Source organism: Syngnathus floridae, chromosome 1 (genome assembly GCF_059516105.1).
Source record: "Syngnathus floridae isolate MCC-2025c chromosome 1, RoL_Sflo_1.0, whole genome shotgun sequence".
Lineage (NCBI taxonomy): Eukaryota > Metazoa > Chordata > Actinopteri > Syngnathiformes > Syngnathidae > Syngnathus > Syngnathus floridae.
The window spans coordinates 6,932,554-6,946,989 of NC_142413.1; the positions used below are offsets into that span (position 1 = coordinate 6,932,554).

The 14,436-nt window shown below is 40.0% G+C and overlaps 2 long non-coding RNA genes across 3 annotated transcripts in view; one reads left to right on the plus strand and one right to left on the minus strand.

Annotated features, from left to right (window-relative positions):
- Positions 1 to 828: 828 nt before the first annotated feature.
- LOC148403776 (uncharacterized) lies at positions 829 to 13,053 on the plus strand. Its single transcript, XR_015861497.1, has 3 exons — positions 829 to 1,097; positions 11,125 to 11,191; positions 11,276 to 13,053. It is a non-coding gene; the product is annotated as an uncharacterized LOC148403776 (long non-coding RNA).
- LOC148403777 (uncharacterized) overlaps positions 2,555 to 14,436 on the minus strand; it is a 36,255-nt gene continuing 24,373 nt past the window's right edge. Inside the window, exons 2-4 of one of the 2 annotated variants that reach the window (XR_015861495.1) lie at positions 4,934 to 5,025; positions 4,130 to 4,213; positions 2,555 to 3,105 (exon numbers count right to left, since the gene is read on the minus strand). This is a non-coding gene — a long non-coding RNA (uncharacterized LOC148403777). The remainder of the gene's footprint in view (positions 3,106 to 4,129; positions 4,214 to 4,933; positions 5,026 to 14,436) is intronic. The other variant, XR_015861494.1, reaches the window with a different exon arrangement.

The window sequence follows — 14,436 nt, forward strand, 5'->3', positions numbered from 1 at the left end:
GTGTGTGTGCTCTGTATGGGTGGCTTCATACACACACATTAGTCGGTTTGATACGCACGCATGCGCAGTCAGACCTCCACTTGCGCAAGCGGCATAAACTTGAGATCGTCGAGTATTGTCATATCACAATCGACTCCAATTACAATTAAAGTAGCAATCAAAGCCAATGAACACTCGAGAAATATTGAACACGAGTGAACAGCAATCATGCTTTAACCAAAATCAACCTCCACTTATGTATTATACTTAAAATATATTCGATTCTAAACTTGTTTTTTTTATTTAGCGAAGCTATTGAATCAATGTAAACATAAACTATTTTGCAACATGTATTAGATTATACTACCTTATAATTTAACAAATTGGCATCACTATTATTTTCCACTGCACGTCTGCCTCACAGTTCGGAGGTACGATTCCACCTCCGGCCCGCCCTGTGTGAAGTTTGCATGTTCCCCCCGTGCCTGCGTGGGTTTTCTCCAGGCACTCCGGCCCAATGACCACTCCAAATTACCCGTAGGTGTGACTGGGAGTGTGTCTATGTGTTCCCTGTGATTGGCTGGCAACCAGTTCAGGTTGGCCCGGTCACCTGCTTCCAAACAACCGTATATACATCATAAATGTAATTTGTGAAAGAGGTGCTGTCCCTTTAAGAAATGTTGCATTCAAAGTTGCACCTCTCGTGCATCCAAACTAAACATGACAAGTCCAAAATTCCTCTGAAGGCTATATTTTTTTTCATGTATCAGCTTGCCTTATTTCATTTGCCTGATCAAAAATCATTTGGAATTGTCATAAGTCGCATCCTTCTCATCCTCCTCCTCCTCGTCATCATCATCATTCTCATCATCACACGTGTGTTTGAGGCTTGTGAAGGATTCATCCCGGGATTTTTATTTATTTCATCACTCCCCGCCGTCTTCTGAGGGAATCAGATAACGGCGTCGCTAACGATGATGCTGCCAGCTCGTCTGATGCCTGACAGGAAATAGCTGGGGGCGGCGCAGGAATGCCGCACATATCAAAAAAGTCCTACAAAAATTCAACAAGCGCTCAAGTGTTGAGATGGGATCGTGGACGCCGGCTCAAGGTGCAAAGTACGTAGTGACTCAGAATATAATGTATAAGAATATAATACAAATAAACTTGACTTGACTTGACTTGACTTGACTTGACTTGACTTGACTTGACTTGACTTCAAAGTGCCCCCCGGCTCGCATTGCGAACGTCACTTGACCATACCAAGTAACCAGGTGAGCCGTGAGGTTCGTAATCAGTTTTAATAGTTCTTAAAATGTTATCTTAATTCTTATTCCACCAAAGAAATTCTAATCCGAGTCTTTAGCCAAGAAAGGACAATATTGAAGCGATGATCATTTTTTTACTTCCATTTAAAAAATAATTGGGCCAAGTTAACACAATATCGCCTCTCAACATTCTTCATCACAACTGCACAATCAAAATAATCACATGTGGAAATAATCCATAATAGCAACGGCTAATTTTTCCTCACATGAAACGATTAAGGATTTATCGTAGGGATTAAAAGACTTTTACACTCTCAGGAAGCCCGACACTTCATTAAAACGGAAAATAATACCGCAATTGTTTTTTTGTTAATTATGATGTTGCACTCTGACTGCTAATTTGGAAGTTGTGTGTGTGCGTGCAATCGTGTTCACGCACGTGTGTGTGTGTTTTCATTAAACCCGGACAGCCATTGTTTTGCCGCCTGCTGTTTATCGGGCTGCGGCTATCGCTAACACAGCTCATCATTCACTGCCATATTGTGGTGGCAAACAATGAGCCGCCGCCGCGCACAATGAAGCCTGACGGGAGCGCGTCAACAATTGTACGTTTGTGAACTCAAAGGTGGAGAATTCTGTCAGCAGTTGCCGTGTTAGTTAGAAGGCCTCGTGTCCTGCCCGTCTGAGCTTTGGACAATTTCTCCTATCCCGCAAGATAGACGATAACTTTAAGTAATCGTCCACAATTGGGGTGTTTTTTTGCGATTTAAAGGTGGCTCAGAGTTATGTAATAGAAAATCTGGCAGCAGCGGACATATCAATCAGAGACCTCGGATGCTCTTTAAATTTGCAAAATCGTTTTGAAAATGTGTATGTTGACGTGGAAACAAGTTTACAGTTTTAGTAAACGTGTTGAAATACTAAAGAGGAGACGTCAAAGCTTTCATGTTGTTCAAATATTTGCTGGTGTCAGTACAGAAGGGGCGAGCGGGAGACTCTTTGTGAGAGTTTCCCCCTCAGAGCGGAAGAATCGGCGAAAAGGTTGTTCGGTGGATGATTGGCAGCTGGTATTTGCCGTGGCGAGGTGAACGCCAAGCACCGCCGTGTCTGCTTAAAAAAAAAGAAAAAAAAATTAAAAAGTGGTGGCGCCTCCCTCCCCCTATTTGACTCTATGGTTAGGATAAGAAGCAGTCTGAGATAAAGATCGCTGGTTTTAAAATTTAATTTGAACCCTTAATTATTCCTCGAAACCCAACCAATGTTTAAATTTGAAACCGTAACTCTAGTTTGAAACACTGACGAGAAACCCAACTTTGATACCCTGCTTTGAAATTGTAATTCATGTTTGAAAGCCAAATATAAAACCCTAACACAACTTTTTCACTAGAAGCCTTAACCATTACTTGGAAGTTTGAAATCCTACTTGTCATTTTGAGACATATTTTGAAACCGTAATTTAAATCCTGAACCTTACGACTAGTCACCAAACGTGGCGCGGCTATGTGGTGTTAGTGTCGCGTTGGCATGTCTTCGGCTCATTTGAACTTTGACCCCGCCACAAAGGGGCCGGTGTCAGTCCCCACTTCCAAACAAATGAATGAATGAAACGCGTCCGCTGGAGGTTAAAAGCTGGCTGATGGTTTTATTGAAGGTGAGCTATGCACAGCCGCTCTGTTGCGACGAGCATTTCTTTTCTTCCTTTGTTTTTTTTTTCTCCACGCTTTTGTGACATTTGGGCTGAGATTGCTTTTCATTATTGGACTCCGCTGGATGCATTGTGGGTAAATATGGCAGGTGGAGGTCGCCCGGGGAGACGAGAGAACGTTTGGCAAGTCAAGCCGCAGGGAAACGCCGCCGCCTGTTTCGGATATAAAAAAGAAAAAAGAAAAAACGATAGTAAAAAACAAAAACAACACACACACAAAACAGGTTGTGTACAAACACAGCAAGAGCGACCAAATCAATCCCACCAAAAAATATTTAACATTTTATTCAAAGCCCAACCCACTCTTGAAACTGCATTTTCAAACCTAACCCGAGTTTATAATCCTAATTTGAAATAACAACCACAATATTAATGCCTGCTTGAAACCGCAACATTAAAACCACAGCCATTGTTTGGACTCTTAATTTGAAACCTAAACCATTGTTGGTAATGCTCATTTAAAATCTTAACCCTGACCACAATGAGTCAGCATTACAAACACTTGATTGTGTTATCATGAGTTAGCTACATGTGGCTCAATGCTAATAACAGATGGAAACTTTCATGTCTAAAATCTGTGCATCTACCTAATGAAATTATTTTGCTGTTAAAACAAACAAAGAATTTAGGAATAACGAAAGCCAAACCAGAAGGAAAGTGATACATTTTTCCAAGATGTCTGTCCAGTGATACATGTGTTCAAAAATCCAGATTTTGTCTATTATATTTTATATTTAATATTATATTTATATTTCAGGTGTACCTTTCCAATGCCCTGTGCCATGTCTGTGTTCTACTTTTATCTTATTTTTTTTATATATTTGATTTTTACTTGGCACTTTGTATGGAGCTGTGATTGTTTTTAAAGTCCTCTATAAATAAACTTGAGACTTACTGTTAAAAAAAAAAAAAGACCCTTCTAGAAAGTGGATTTTAAAGTAAAACTGTGACATTTGCGAGACGAGTAGAACACTTTAGGACACATTCGACATATTTTTCTTCCACTTTGAGCCTGTAGCGAGGCTAATGAGCGTTAACATCCGCCTATATGTAAAGCACCCCACCAGCCCAGCCGCCTGTGGTGCCCCGCAGAGTGATGCGCAGGGGTGGCTGTAGAGTACGCCAAACTCCTCCTCATCTGCTCATTAATGCCCGCTAACACGGTGAAAATGCTCACCGGAGTTTTAACAGCCGCTGTTTATCCATGTTCAACGTGACAATGTTGACTTTCATCATCTCCACGCCAGCCAGGACATCAAAGCTTCACCAGGACATAATAGAACAAACATAGTGTGCGTTTTAATGGCGCTTTGAATTGTTTCAATGTAAGCTAACGCCATGTCCAATCATACAAGTGTCCAAGGATGCAGGCGTCCATTGACACAGGTCCCTAATGATATAAAGCACTGGTGTCAAACTCAAGGCCCGGGGGCTAGATACGGCCCGCCACATCATTTTATCTGGCCCGCAAAGACAAATTTGATCAAATTTGTGTGTCATTACTAGAATTACAAATTGTCTTCACTTTTAATTTTTTTTTTTTTTAATATTTGACCAGTTTTTACTCGTCTGATTTGAAAACGAGTTGTCAGTTTGTTTTGTAGCTTTTACTGTATATAATATGAGGTGCTCATACATTTATTTGGGTTGGGTCATAATGGCCCTCCGAAAGAAGCTATGACTACAATCCGGCCAGTGAAAAAATTCCGTTTGACACCCCTGATATAAAGTATAAAAGTTATTTCCTACAGGTACACCAGTTTAATTATACAGGTGTCCAATGATTCAAAAATTTTGCAGTATTATACCGTGTGATTCTAATATGCTTGTGTAGAAACAGAGGTGGTTTTTTTTTTTTTTTTCTAAATCATCCAGTGTTGAGTGATTTAGTTGTGATGTGATGTCAGCCCGAAATAATCAGAGCTTATTCGCTCTTCACATCTCACAAAGAAGATGAACATCCTGGAGCTGAAATACTTACTCGCAACTTGGTCCTCGTTTGTAACATTCTTGTCTTCAAAGGAAGGATGCCGTTAAACCGCAGTTTTCTCCTCAGGGGTCGGCAACGAGAAGCTGAAAAACACAACAGGCGGTGTGCGGAGGAAAACTTTTTTCTTCTGTCAGATGATACAAATGATGATACATGTGTTTGCTTCATTTTTTAGCAAGGACAAAATACAAAGCTCTTGCTCTAATTTGGAGTTCCCCAGGGCTCTTTACTAGGGCCACCTGTGTTTTGTTATTGCATTCAATTATTATTTGGATGCTGAATTATATATGATATTAAGTCAATTTATCGTTGACCTAGATTCTCCATGCAATAAATTGAACAAGTCTCCATTTTGGTTTAAAGCAGCCATTTGCGGGTCAAACCCAGAATGGAATTTGTCCAAATGAGCTCCAACGAAGGCAGTACTTTTCAAAACGTTTTTGCCATCGTATGTGGTTTCATCATGTCAAAGTTTGACCAACATACCAACATTTTGAGCATTGCCGATGAAAAAGGTAGATGCAAAGGCCTATTCATCACAAGTTTCTGCCTTAATCACCATAATAATGATTATTATTGTTTATCGAAACATCAGCAAGGTCAGAGGAAATTCTTTGCTCCTTGCTCATGTTTTGAACTTCTTTAAATACCGACTGTCAATGCATTAGCAGTGAAAGGCCTCATCCTTCGAGTGTGCATGTGTGCGTGTGTGTGTATGTGAATAATTAGAAGATGAAGTGGCTCCTCTTTTCATGGCAAACACAAGCTGTCTGAATTCCCTTCAATGAGTCATTATCAAAGTTCAATGTGAGGTTGGCGCAGATACAAAAGGGCTGCCGCTGATGTTCAGCTGAATTCAAATAGAAGATTTCAAGAACACATTGCAGATTCACCAGCAATTTGTGTCAATAACATCTTTTTTCCCTCCACCTGAAAGCGAAAGTGCACTTTAAGCTGCTAACCCTGAACGCCCACAAAAGGTAAAAAGTTCCTTTAGCAGCAGCAGGACTCGAGATAACCCTGTCAATGCATGTACTGGTTCTAACGTTTCAGGTTGACAATGGCATATGTGTCCAGAGATACACATGTCAAGTCACACATGTGGCTCTTGACATGATACATGTCCGACGACGAAGCAGGTACTTGATAATTTTGTCCGCTAACACAAGATTACAATGTTTTGCGGATTTTACTACCGTATTTTCCGGACTATAATGCGCACCTAAAAACCTAAACATTTTTCAAAAGCCGACAGTGCGCCTTATAGTCCGGTGTGCCTTATATATGGACCAAATTCCTAAATCTAAACTGGCCTGAAGTATTGTGTCATGAAATCAATCATAAGTGGCCCGCTGAAGACTATGAATCATGAATCAAAAAGACTATGGATCATTATTTTGTGATTATCAAGTAATTTGTTGCGTCCGAAGTTGAAATAAAAAAGATAAAATGGAGAATGAATTAATTAGGATTAAAAATCTGACATGATGCATTAATGGCGCGCCTTATAGTCCGGTGCGCCTTATAAAAGGACAAAGTTTTCAAATGGGCCATTCATTGAAGGTGCGCCTTATAGTCCTGTGCGCCTTATAGTCCGGAAAATACAGTATATGTGATTATGAAACGGGTGGCTAAGCATACCATTATCTGATATAATTTACTTTCCTGTGTCCAATAATACTAGTATCATAGGATACAGGTGTTATGCTTGAAGGATTATAAAAGTAATATGTGGAAGAATGAACAAAAATGAGCCCGTATGAGAGTTATGGTCATGTTTAGTCATAGTTTTGACAGTTCAAAAAATGGGAACAGTTTACCAGATATATTGTTTACCATATATAAGTAGCTCGTGATCACAAAAAAAATTCCAGTCTACATCTCTTTGGGTCATTTGGTTATCCACGACTATAAGGCGTTTTTCCAGTGTGGACATCAAAGTTCGATGTTTCCACCCTATGAAAATGCATGTGTGAACAAGCTAAGCTAAGTTTAGTGGGATAAAAAAAAACAACAGTAATAGAAAGCTTTTTTGTTTTTTTTCTGTAAATCTTGTAGCTTTTTCTCCCCCAATCAAATGTGGAGTATTAGATATTTTCAATTAAACTAAGTGAGCAAACCAAATACATATTTTCAGGCTGACACAATAGCATTTTGTCTGAAGAGAAATAAATATTTTCTGCCTTCATGACTGAGCTTTGTGGAGTTGTTGACCAAGCCGCTGCCTCTTCCTGACGTTGTTAGCGCCGCGCTAATTAGCGAGCAGGCTTCTAATGGCGGCATGGACGGCACTCAAGTTGAACTGAGACCCGCTGCGTGGCCGCCTAATGTGTTCCGCGGAGTACTCGAAAAATCATGTGTACTTCATTTGATAAACAAACTACTGCCCTCGCTATTTGTTTATTGTAGCCGTTGACATCTGGAGACCAACATGAACCAGGACTAACCCATTGTGATCGGACAGTCTGTGACAGGTCGCCCCATGACAGCTCTTAATTGCGTAAATGAACTCTTGACGATGAATTTATCAACAACGCCCTCATTTAAAATGACAGAGAGAGAATTTTCCGGAAGAATGCTAAGTGTAGCTATTATTCTATGACTTCCAATTAGGTTAGGGTTGATTTGAATTTGGACGAGTTTTTTTGTTTGTGTCTGTCGGTTTCCTCGGCGCAGTGAACTTTTTGTCAATTTTATATTGAGATTTGTGGTTCTATATAAAACTTGAAGACCCTAACCCAATTTTGAAACAGAGCTTTAAATGTCAACCCTGTACCTTTATTTTGGATTTAAAGCCCCATTTTCCATGATGGATCTTGATTCCATCTAATAACCCTGACTTGAAATCCCTTTTTTTTTTCTATGTGATGTCTAAATTCCAACCCAGGCTTAAACCCTACTTTCAAACTGTTACTCTTGAAACCCAATCCACTAAATTATGAACCGATTGAAATCTTAGCCCTGTCCTTAAAACCTTACTTGACACCTTAACCCTGGCTAGAAATCCTGTTTTGAAATGGAACCCCAACTTGAAAGCCGAGCTTTAACCCCTGCAAATTCTTCTTTGAAATCCCAAGCCTTACTTAAAACCCGACTTTTAAGGTCTGACCATAGTTTGAAACATTAATCTTGTCCTCAAATCGTGATTAAACCTCCATCTTGAAGTCTTGACTAAAAATCCTACCTTGAAACCTTAACCCCGGGATTAAAGCCTAATTACACACCAATCTAACGTCCTCTCAAAATGGCCGCAATCATTAATCCCAAATGATTCTCTGCTGCTTCCTCAGCCTCTATTACGGCATCAAGAGGCTGTGGAGCCCTCCAGCGTAGAAAAAAGACAAACAGAAAATTAATCGGCACACTTTCTCTTTATCTGATTGGACTCTTGTCTGGTGAAGAGGCTTTTGTGCATCCGCTCAAAACCTCATGGACAACCTGATCTTGTTGATAACCGCACAAAAAAAAACCTCCAAGCCCATTTTCACTTTTCTTTCAATTTTTCTTTTTCAACCAGGTTTGTGCTGATATCCACCCACACTGCTCTCGTTTTCTCCTGGACAAAGGATGGGTCGCCGAGCACTTAACTTAAAAAATGCTCAACTTGCTGTCGCTTTTGATTCTGATCAATACTAAAATTCCTTTTAAAATTAAAAGTGAACAAAAACACTATAAAACAGACAGCATCACTTGTTGCTAGGCAAACGTTTTTGAGCTTCTATTAGCATTAGCCAATAATGAATACTGTAAACATCCATCCAATCCATCCATTTTATGGAATCCAGACTCAATATGCTAGTTTGATGCCCTTACCTAAATTCAAACCGTTAATTACAAAGTGTAACCTGGAAACCCCTGTCTTGAAACGTCCACCTCTTGGTGAATAAGAGGCCGATGACAACACACGGAGTAAAAAGCCTAACAAGGCAGACGTGAAACGGACCACAAGATATCAGGACACAACATGACACGCAACTAAATGTATTCAAAATGAAACCAAAATCTCAATCCAGAATCCAGATCACGAAAACGCGGCAGCATGCATGTTAAAAAACAAAAAACACTTTTAATTTTTTTTTCTGGGAGTAATTAAAGTTGATTGTGCACTGTTGTCATATTGTTTTCACTTGTGTGTGTCATGATCAAAGCCGAGTGGACATTTCCTCTTGGTCTTGGGTTTCTTGGTCATTCCGGCTGGATTTTAATTAGCCCCGCGTGCTTGGAAATGCACAATTTAATGAACAAAACGTCTGTAGCGTGTGTCAGCGTCGTCGTTTGGCCGTATCGCCGGTTGCGATCGTGCGGTAGAAAAGGAAAGTTAATTAAAAAGATATGACAAAAGGCTGTCGGGGCTCCAGCCGCCTTTTCAATTACGCCTTCATTGTGCCTTTAAAGCTCTCAATCAGCAAACATCCTTTTTCTTCTCAAAATCCTCCCCAGTGAGCGGACTTTGTTCAAGCCGCCTCAAAATACCAAAAAAAAAAAAAAAAAAAAAAAGGAACAGGTGAGCTACAATGAAGGATTTTGTGTGACGCTTGCAAGAAAATACATTTTGTTCCACAGCTTGATTCTGAATTTGAAACTCTAACGCTGACTTTGGGTCTAATTTTTGAACCGTAACAGGACTTTGTAACTGGTTCGAACCATTGTTTGAAACCGGTAGAGAGAAGAATAGGCGAATTCAAAGTTGAATAGGATTAATTTGGGGATTTGGATTTTGGTCCGTTATGAACTCACAAAGAGCGAAGCCCTCCGTTAAAATGGTGGAGAGTAGAAAAAGAAAAAATGATGAACCTCCCAAAAGGAGGTCACATCTTATATCCAGATGTATCATGTCTGCTGGATCTACAGAAGGATAAGCATGAGATTTCCCGGGAGATGTGGAGAAGAGGATTGTTCATGTTCTCTTTTAATTTCGTATCAGATCTGGATTAAACTTTTCAGAGCAGTTTAGTTGCAGAGCCGTCATTTAAATTAAATGAGATTTGATAGTTTTCTTAATAAGTTGTGCATTATTATTTTGATTATTATGATATGAATATCTGAACTTGTCCAAACAATTTTCAAAGTTCATTTCAAGTGTTGCTTATTTAGCCGCTTTTTGTGGTGCTGCTAAGAATTGACTTGGCTCCTGAATTGCATGTCGCTACAGCTGGAATCAAAATCATTTTCAAATTTATACAAAAGGTAAAAATATCTTGAAAATGTCTCCTTCAACCCAAAAGGCCACCTTCAAGTGTCTTTTTGAAAATGGCTTATTATGACTTTTTGCGTTTCTGCTCAAGATAGAAATTTTGCGTTGCTACTGGATTTGAGGACCACATTTTCAAATCTGTGTGAATGTCAAAAATGATTACAAGTTCTTTGTAAGAAATTACTGACTTTCTGTCTCTTTTTGAGCATAATTATTTTAGACTATTTTGGTGATTCTTATTTCAAATGTCATGTTGCTCAGTCATACTGACTATGTTGATTACCCAAATGGCTAAAATTGGTCCTTTGAACCGACCAAACTTTCCGTTTCTTTTTTGAGCAGACCAAATAGTAGACCTGCCGGCTAAATTTTATGTTGCAAAGACAAACTGGCTTTGAAGGCTGAATTTTCAAATCCATATGAATGACCAAGAGGATCCTACACTGGCGTCATTGAACCAAATTTGCTGATTTTTGGGGGGCTTTTTGAGAGTTTTTGTGGGTCTATTTGTTACCTTTACCTACCAAATTTCACGTGACTCGGTCCAATTGACTAAATTTTCCAAATCCCATGAATGGCCATCATATGCCTCAAACGGACACCTCAAACTAAAATGACCGATTTTCATTTGGGTATGGCTTCTTACGACTTATTTGTGGGTTTACTCATGGGAGTCGAACCAACCAAATTTCATGTTGGCAAGGCTTTTGGGGCTAAATTGAAAAATACATTAATCTTTGGGTCACCACTGAGCCCTTTTTAAACATTTCCATCTCTTTCTCTTTTCGAAACATTAAATAATAGCAAGGATGAACACACTAGTAAAATTTGGAGTGTTTCTTAGCATGGCAAAGCTCTCCAAATGGTGATTTAGTTTGCGATGAAAAGATCCAGGCAACGCTAGAACGGCTTCAATTTTTTTTTGCGCTTTAACCGTCAGACATCCGCAAAAAAATTGAGCTTTCAAAAGCTTCTTTTCCTCTTCCAGATGTTGTCTTTGAAGCAATAAATGACAGCACGCCGAGAGTCAAGAATAATCTGAAGAGGAAGAGGAGGTAGCCATGAGTCAAAACAGATTTGGAGCCCTCCGCCTCCTTCTCGTCTTCCTCCTCCACCGCTTTTTTTTTTTCCATGTGCAGGCAGAGCGGGGACAAGAAGTTCATTTCAGGGCCGACTAATTCCTTCATTACAGGTGCAGGGGGCTGAAGACGCAGATAGGAAGGACGGCGCAGCTGAGGAGGGAGGAGGCCAAGGAGGAATAAAAGGAAATGAAAGAAGGACGCTTGAAAAGTTGCGATTTTTGCGTCACAGACAAAACCCAAATACAATATAGACTTTCTGACCGCTTTTGTCCAGCAGGTGTATGTAGTGAGCATTCTCAACACTTAAAGAAGAAAAAAAAAAATCAATCTCTGGACCCTAATTTCTCGTTTTACCTAGAACCCAAACCTAGGTTTGAAACCTTTATTTAAAACCAACAATGTTTTGACACCCTACTTTAATACCCTAAATGGGTTCTGAAATAATCATTTACATCTCCAAACGTTCTTTGAAACCTCACCCAGGCTTGAAACCCTACTTTAAACACTTAACCCAGTTGTAAAATCCTAATCCTGTTTTGAAAACCAAACTCCAAATTGAAAATCCCAATGCTGTTTTGAAACACAAACTTGAAACACGAATCAAGTTTGGATTAAAACCCCTTAATCGAGTTTCAACCCCAATTGTATCATCAAAATCTGTGACACAAAAGCCGAAACTTTGTTTAAAACATAAATTGTGATTTGAAGCCATACTTTCAACTGCTAACACTTGCTTAAATCCACAATCATGGTTAGAATCCCTATTTGAAATCTCTACCCATAGTTTGGAATCCAGGCTTGCGATCCCAACCCTACCCAGATTTAAAGTCTTGCGTTAAACCCCTAATTCAGGTCCAAAACCCCAATTTATAAATGTCCTAGCCTAATTCAAATCCTTAACTGTGGCTCAAAACTCTTTCCTTAGAACCTAACCCAACAGTCTCTTAAAAGCATACTTTAAATTATTTGTAGCGATCCTCACACATTTAATAATCAGCATCTCTGCTGGGTATGAAGTCTTTGCTGTAAATGTTTTATCACGTTAATGGATAAATATCGATTATGAGCCACTCCAGATTTTGCGTTTTGTACACGTGCTATCGACGGTTTCTATAATTGCAACCTAAGCGCGGTGTTGTAAAGAGGCGGCCTTAATTGCCTAACGATAAGTAAATAGTTTTTCTATATTGCCATCTGGATGAAGTCTCAATGGAAAACTGCAGTTGGAGTCAATACTAACTTCCAGTCTTTCGAGTTCCGTAAAAGAAACGAGCGCATCGTTTTGCTTGCGTGTACCGTAACTTGTTGTCGTCCTTTTTAGCAACTTTGCCTCAGCGGAGCATCTAGCTAATGGTGTAAGCGCTGCCCCGCTAACTTAGTGGCGGTCAGAGAGCGGTCGTAGGTGGCGGGCTAATCGATGGCGAGCGCCAGTGATTTATTAGGTTTGCTGAAGTCAGCGGCGAGGCAAAGCGAGGCGGAGGGGATTTTCGCCACCTAGGATTCCCTTGTCGGTGTGTCGGCACACGCCGCCCTCGCTCGCCTTCTTAATGTGTCCGGGAAGTTTTTTAAGACCTGCGCCAATAACCTGCATTGCTAACGGAGACAAATGCCGTAGTGCATCCTCGGAAGCTCCACTAATTGTGTAATGGGAAGAAAGGCATTGTGGGATGCCACAAGTGGCGCTCAGGGGTTGTGATCGTAAAGAAACAAGAAGCTTTTGAGCCTAACCCAGCAGTTTCCAAACTCAGGCCTGGGGACCATTTGCGGCCCGCTGACCATCTTTTTACATTTTAAAAATGACTTTTGATAGAGCATGGAAATTTCACTTCGCTTTTCTAGACATGCAAGGAAACTATCACTGAAATAGTAACTTTTTGCTAACGCTTTGTGAATTATGATATTTCAGTTGCATCAAGGTCTGATTTGTGAACATATCAAATTAGAGTTATGGTTTTGGTTTTGAATATGGCTGTGGGACACCTCAAAATCTGGAAAAAATGTTTGCCGTTTCAGCCTCAAATTAAAGCCCTGCAAAAAATAACTATTATTTCTTGCTTACATTTACTGTATTGCTTAATTGGTTGGGTTTATCATATTTAGATTAAATTTATCACTTGTAGGTTTTGATTTCTATAAATGTAACCCTTGATATATTGACATATGAAAATATTTTGGACACCCCTTACCGAAATGCCACTGACACTGAAGTTAACACCAGCAATACACAACTGGATATGGAAGTGTGTAGCAAAAAAATGGCCTAACCTTGGAAAACAATTGAACTTATCAGCGGCACAATAAGTAGCAATTTATATCAAAGTAATTTGAAATAAAGAAATCATGACTGACATGTTTCCATGAATAAATACAATGTAAATGCAATACTTTGCTGTCTAAGAAAATTTGAATAGCAGAAAAAGCCGCAAGAAAAGTCAGCGGCGTATGTGACGAGTGCTCTCAACACAACACTTCCGTTGTCCTCTGCGAGTTCTGTGTTTATGATATCGTCACCGAAAAAAAAAAGACGTTTTAATCTCCTTTCATCTTGTGTCTTTCCTCAAGTGTTTTCCCACCAAGAAATAATTGGAGCAACCCCACTTGCACCCCCTCACTCCTGTCTTTATTCCCATCTTCGGTGCCATCCCGTGGGAAGAAAGAAGCTCATTGCAGTTCCCGAGCAGGAAAAAAAAAATCCCTGAGAACTTCCCCTTGGGCTTGCCATCAGCGGATGACCAGCGAAGGCTGCATACATCTTACCGCAGCCCCCTACCCGAGTGCATTGTGGGAAGGGTCCCCCGAAGGTCCCCAATGGCTCCTCATAGATGGCTTTTTTATGAAATGCGTCCTCCCATAGGAGTCGCTCGTCTTAACGGAGGCGATTAAGCCACAAATGTGAGATATTTTTATACCCTATGATATATTTTCCCTCCCTGGGAATATTAATTGTAATAAGTGCGTGTGTTCTGCCCGGCAACTGGTTAACACTGCACGCCAACCGGCTCTTTAATTTAAATGCTTGATTTCTTGGTCGAGATGTTTCTGAACGCCTGTACGTTTTGCTTTTCATTTGGGTGATTCTGGCTATGCAAATGAGGTAGGCGGGGCTAGTAATCCAACGCAAATGTAGAAAAAGACTGAGCTGAATGAATGAATGAATACATTTTTTAATGTGGAAGAAAATAGGAAAAGGAATGCAGACTTTTTTGATGATAAATTAA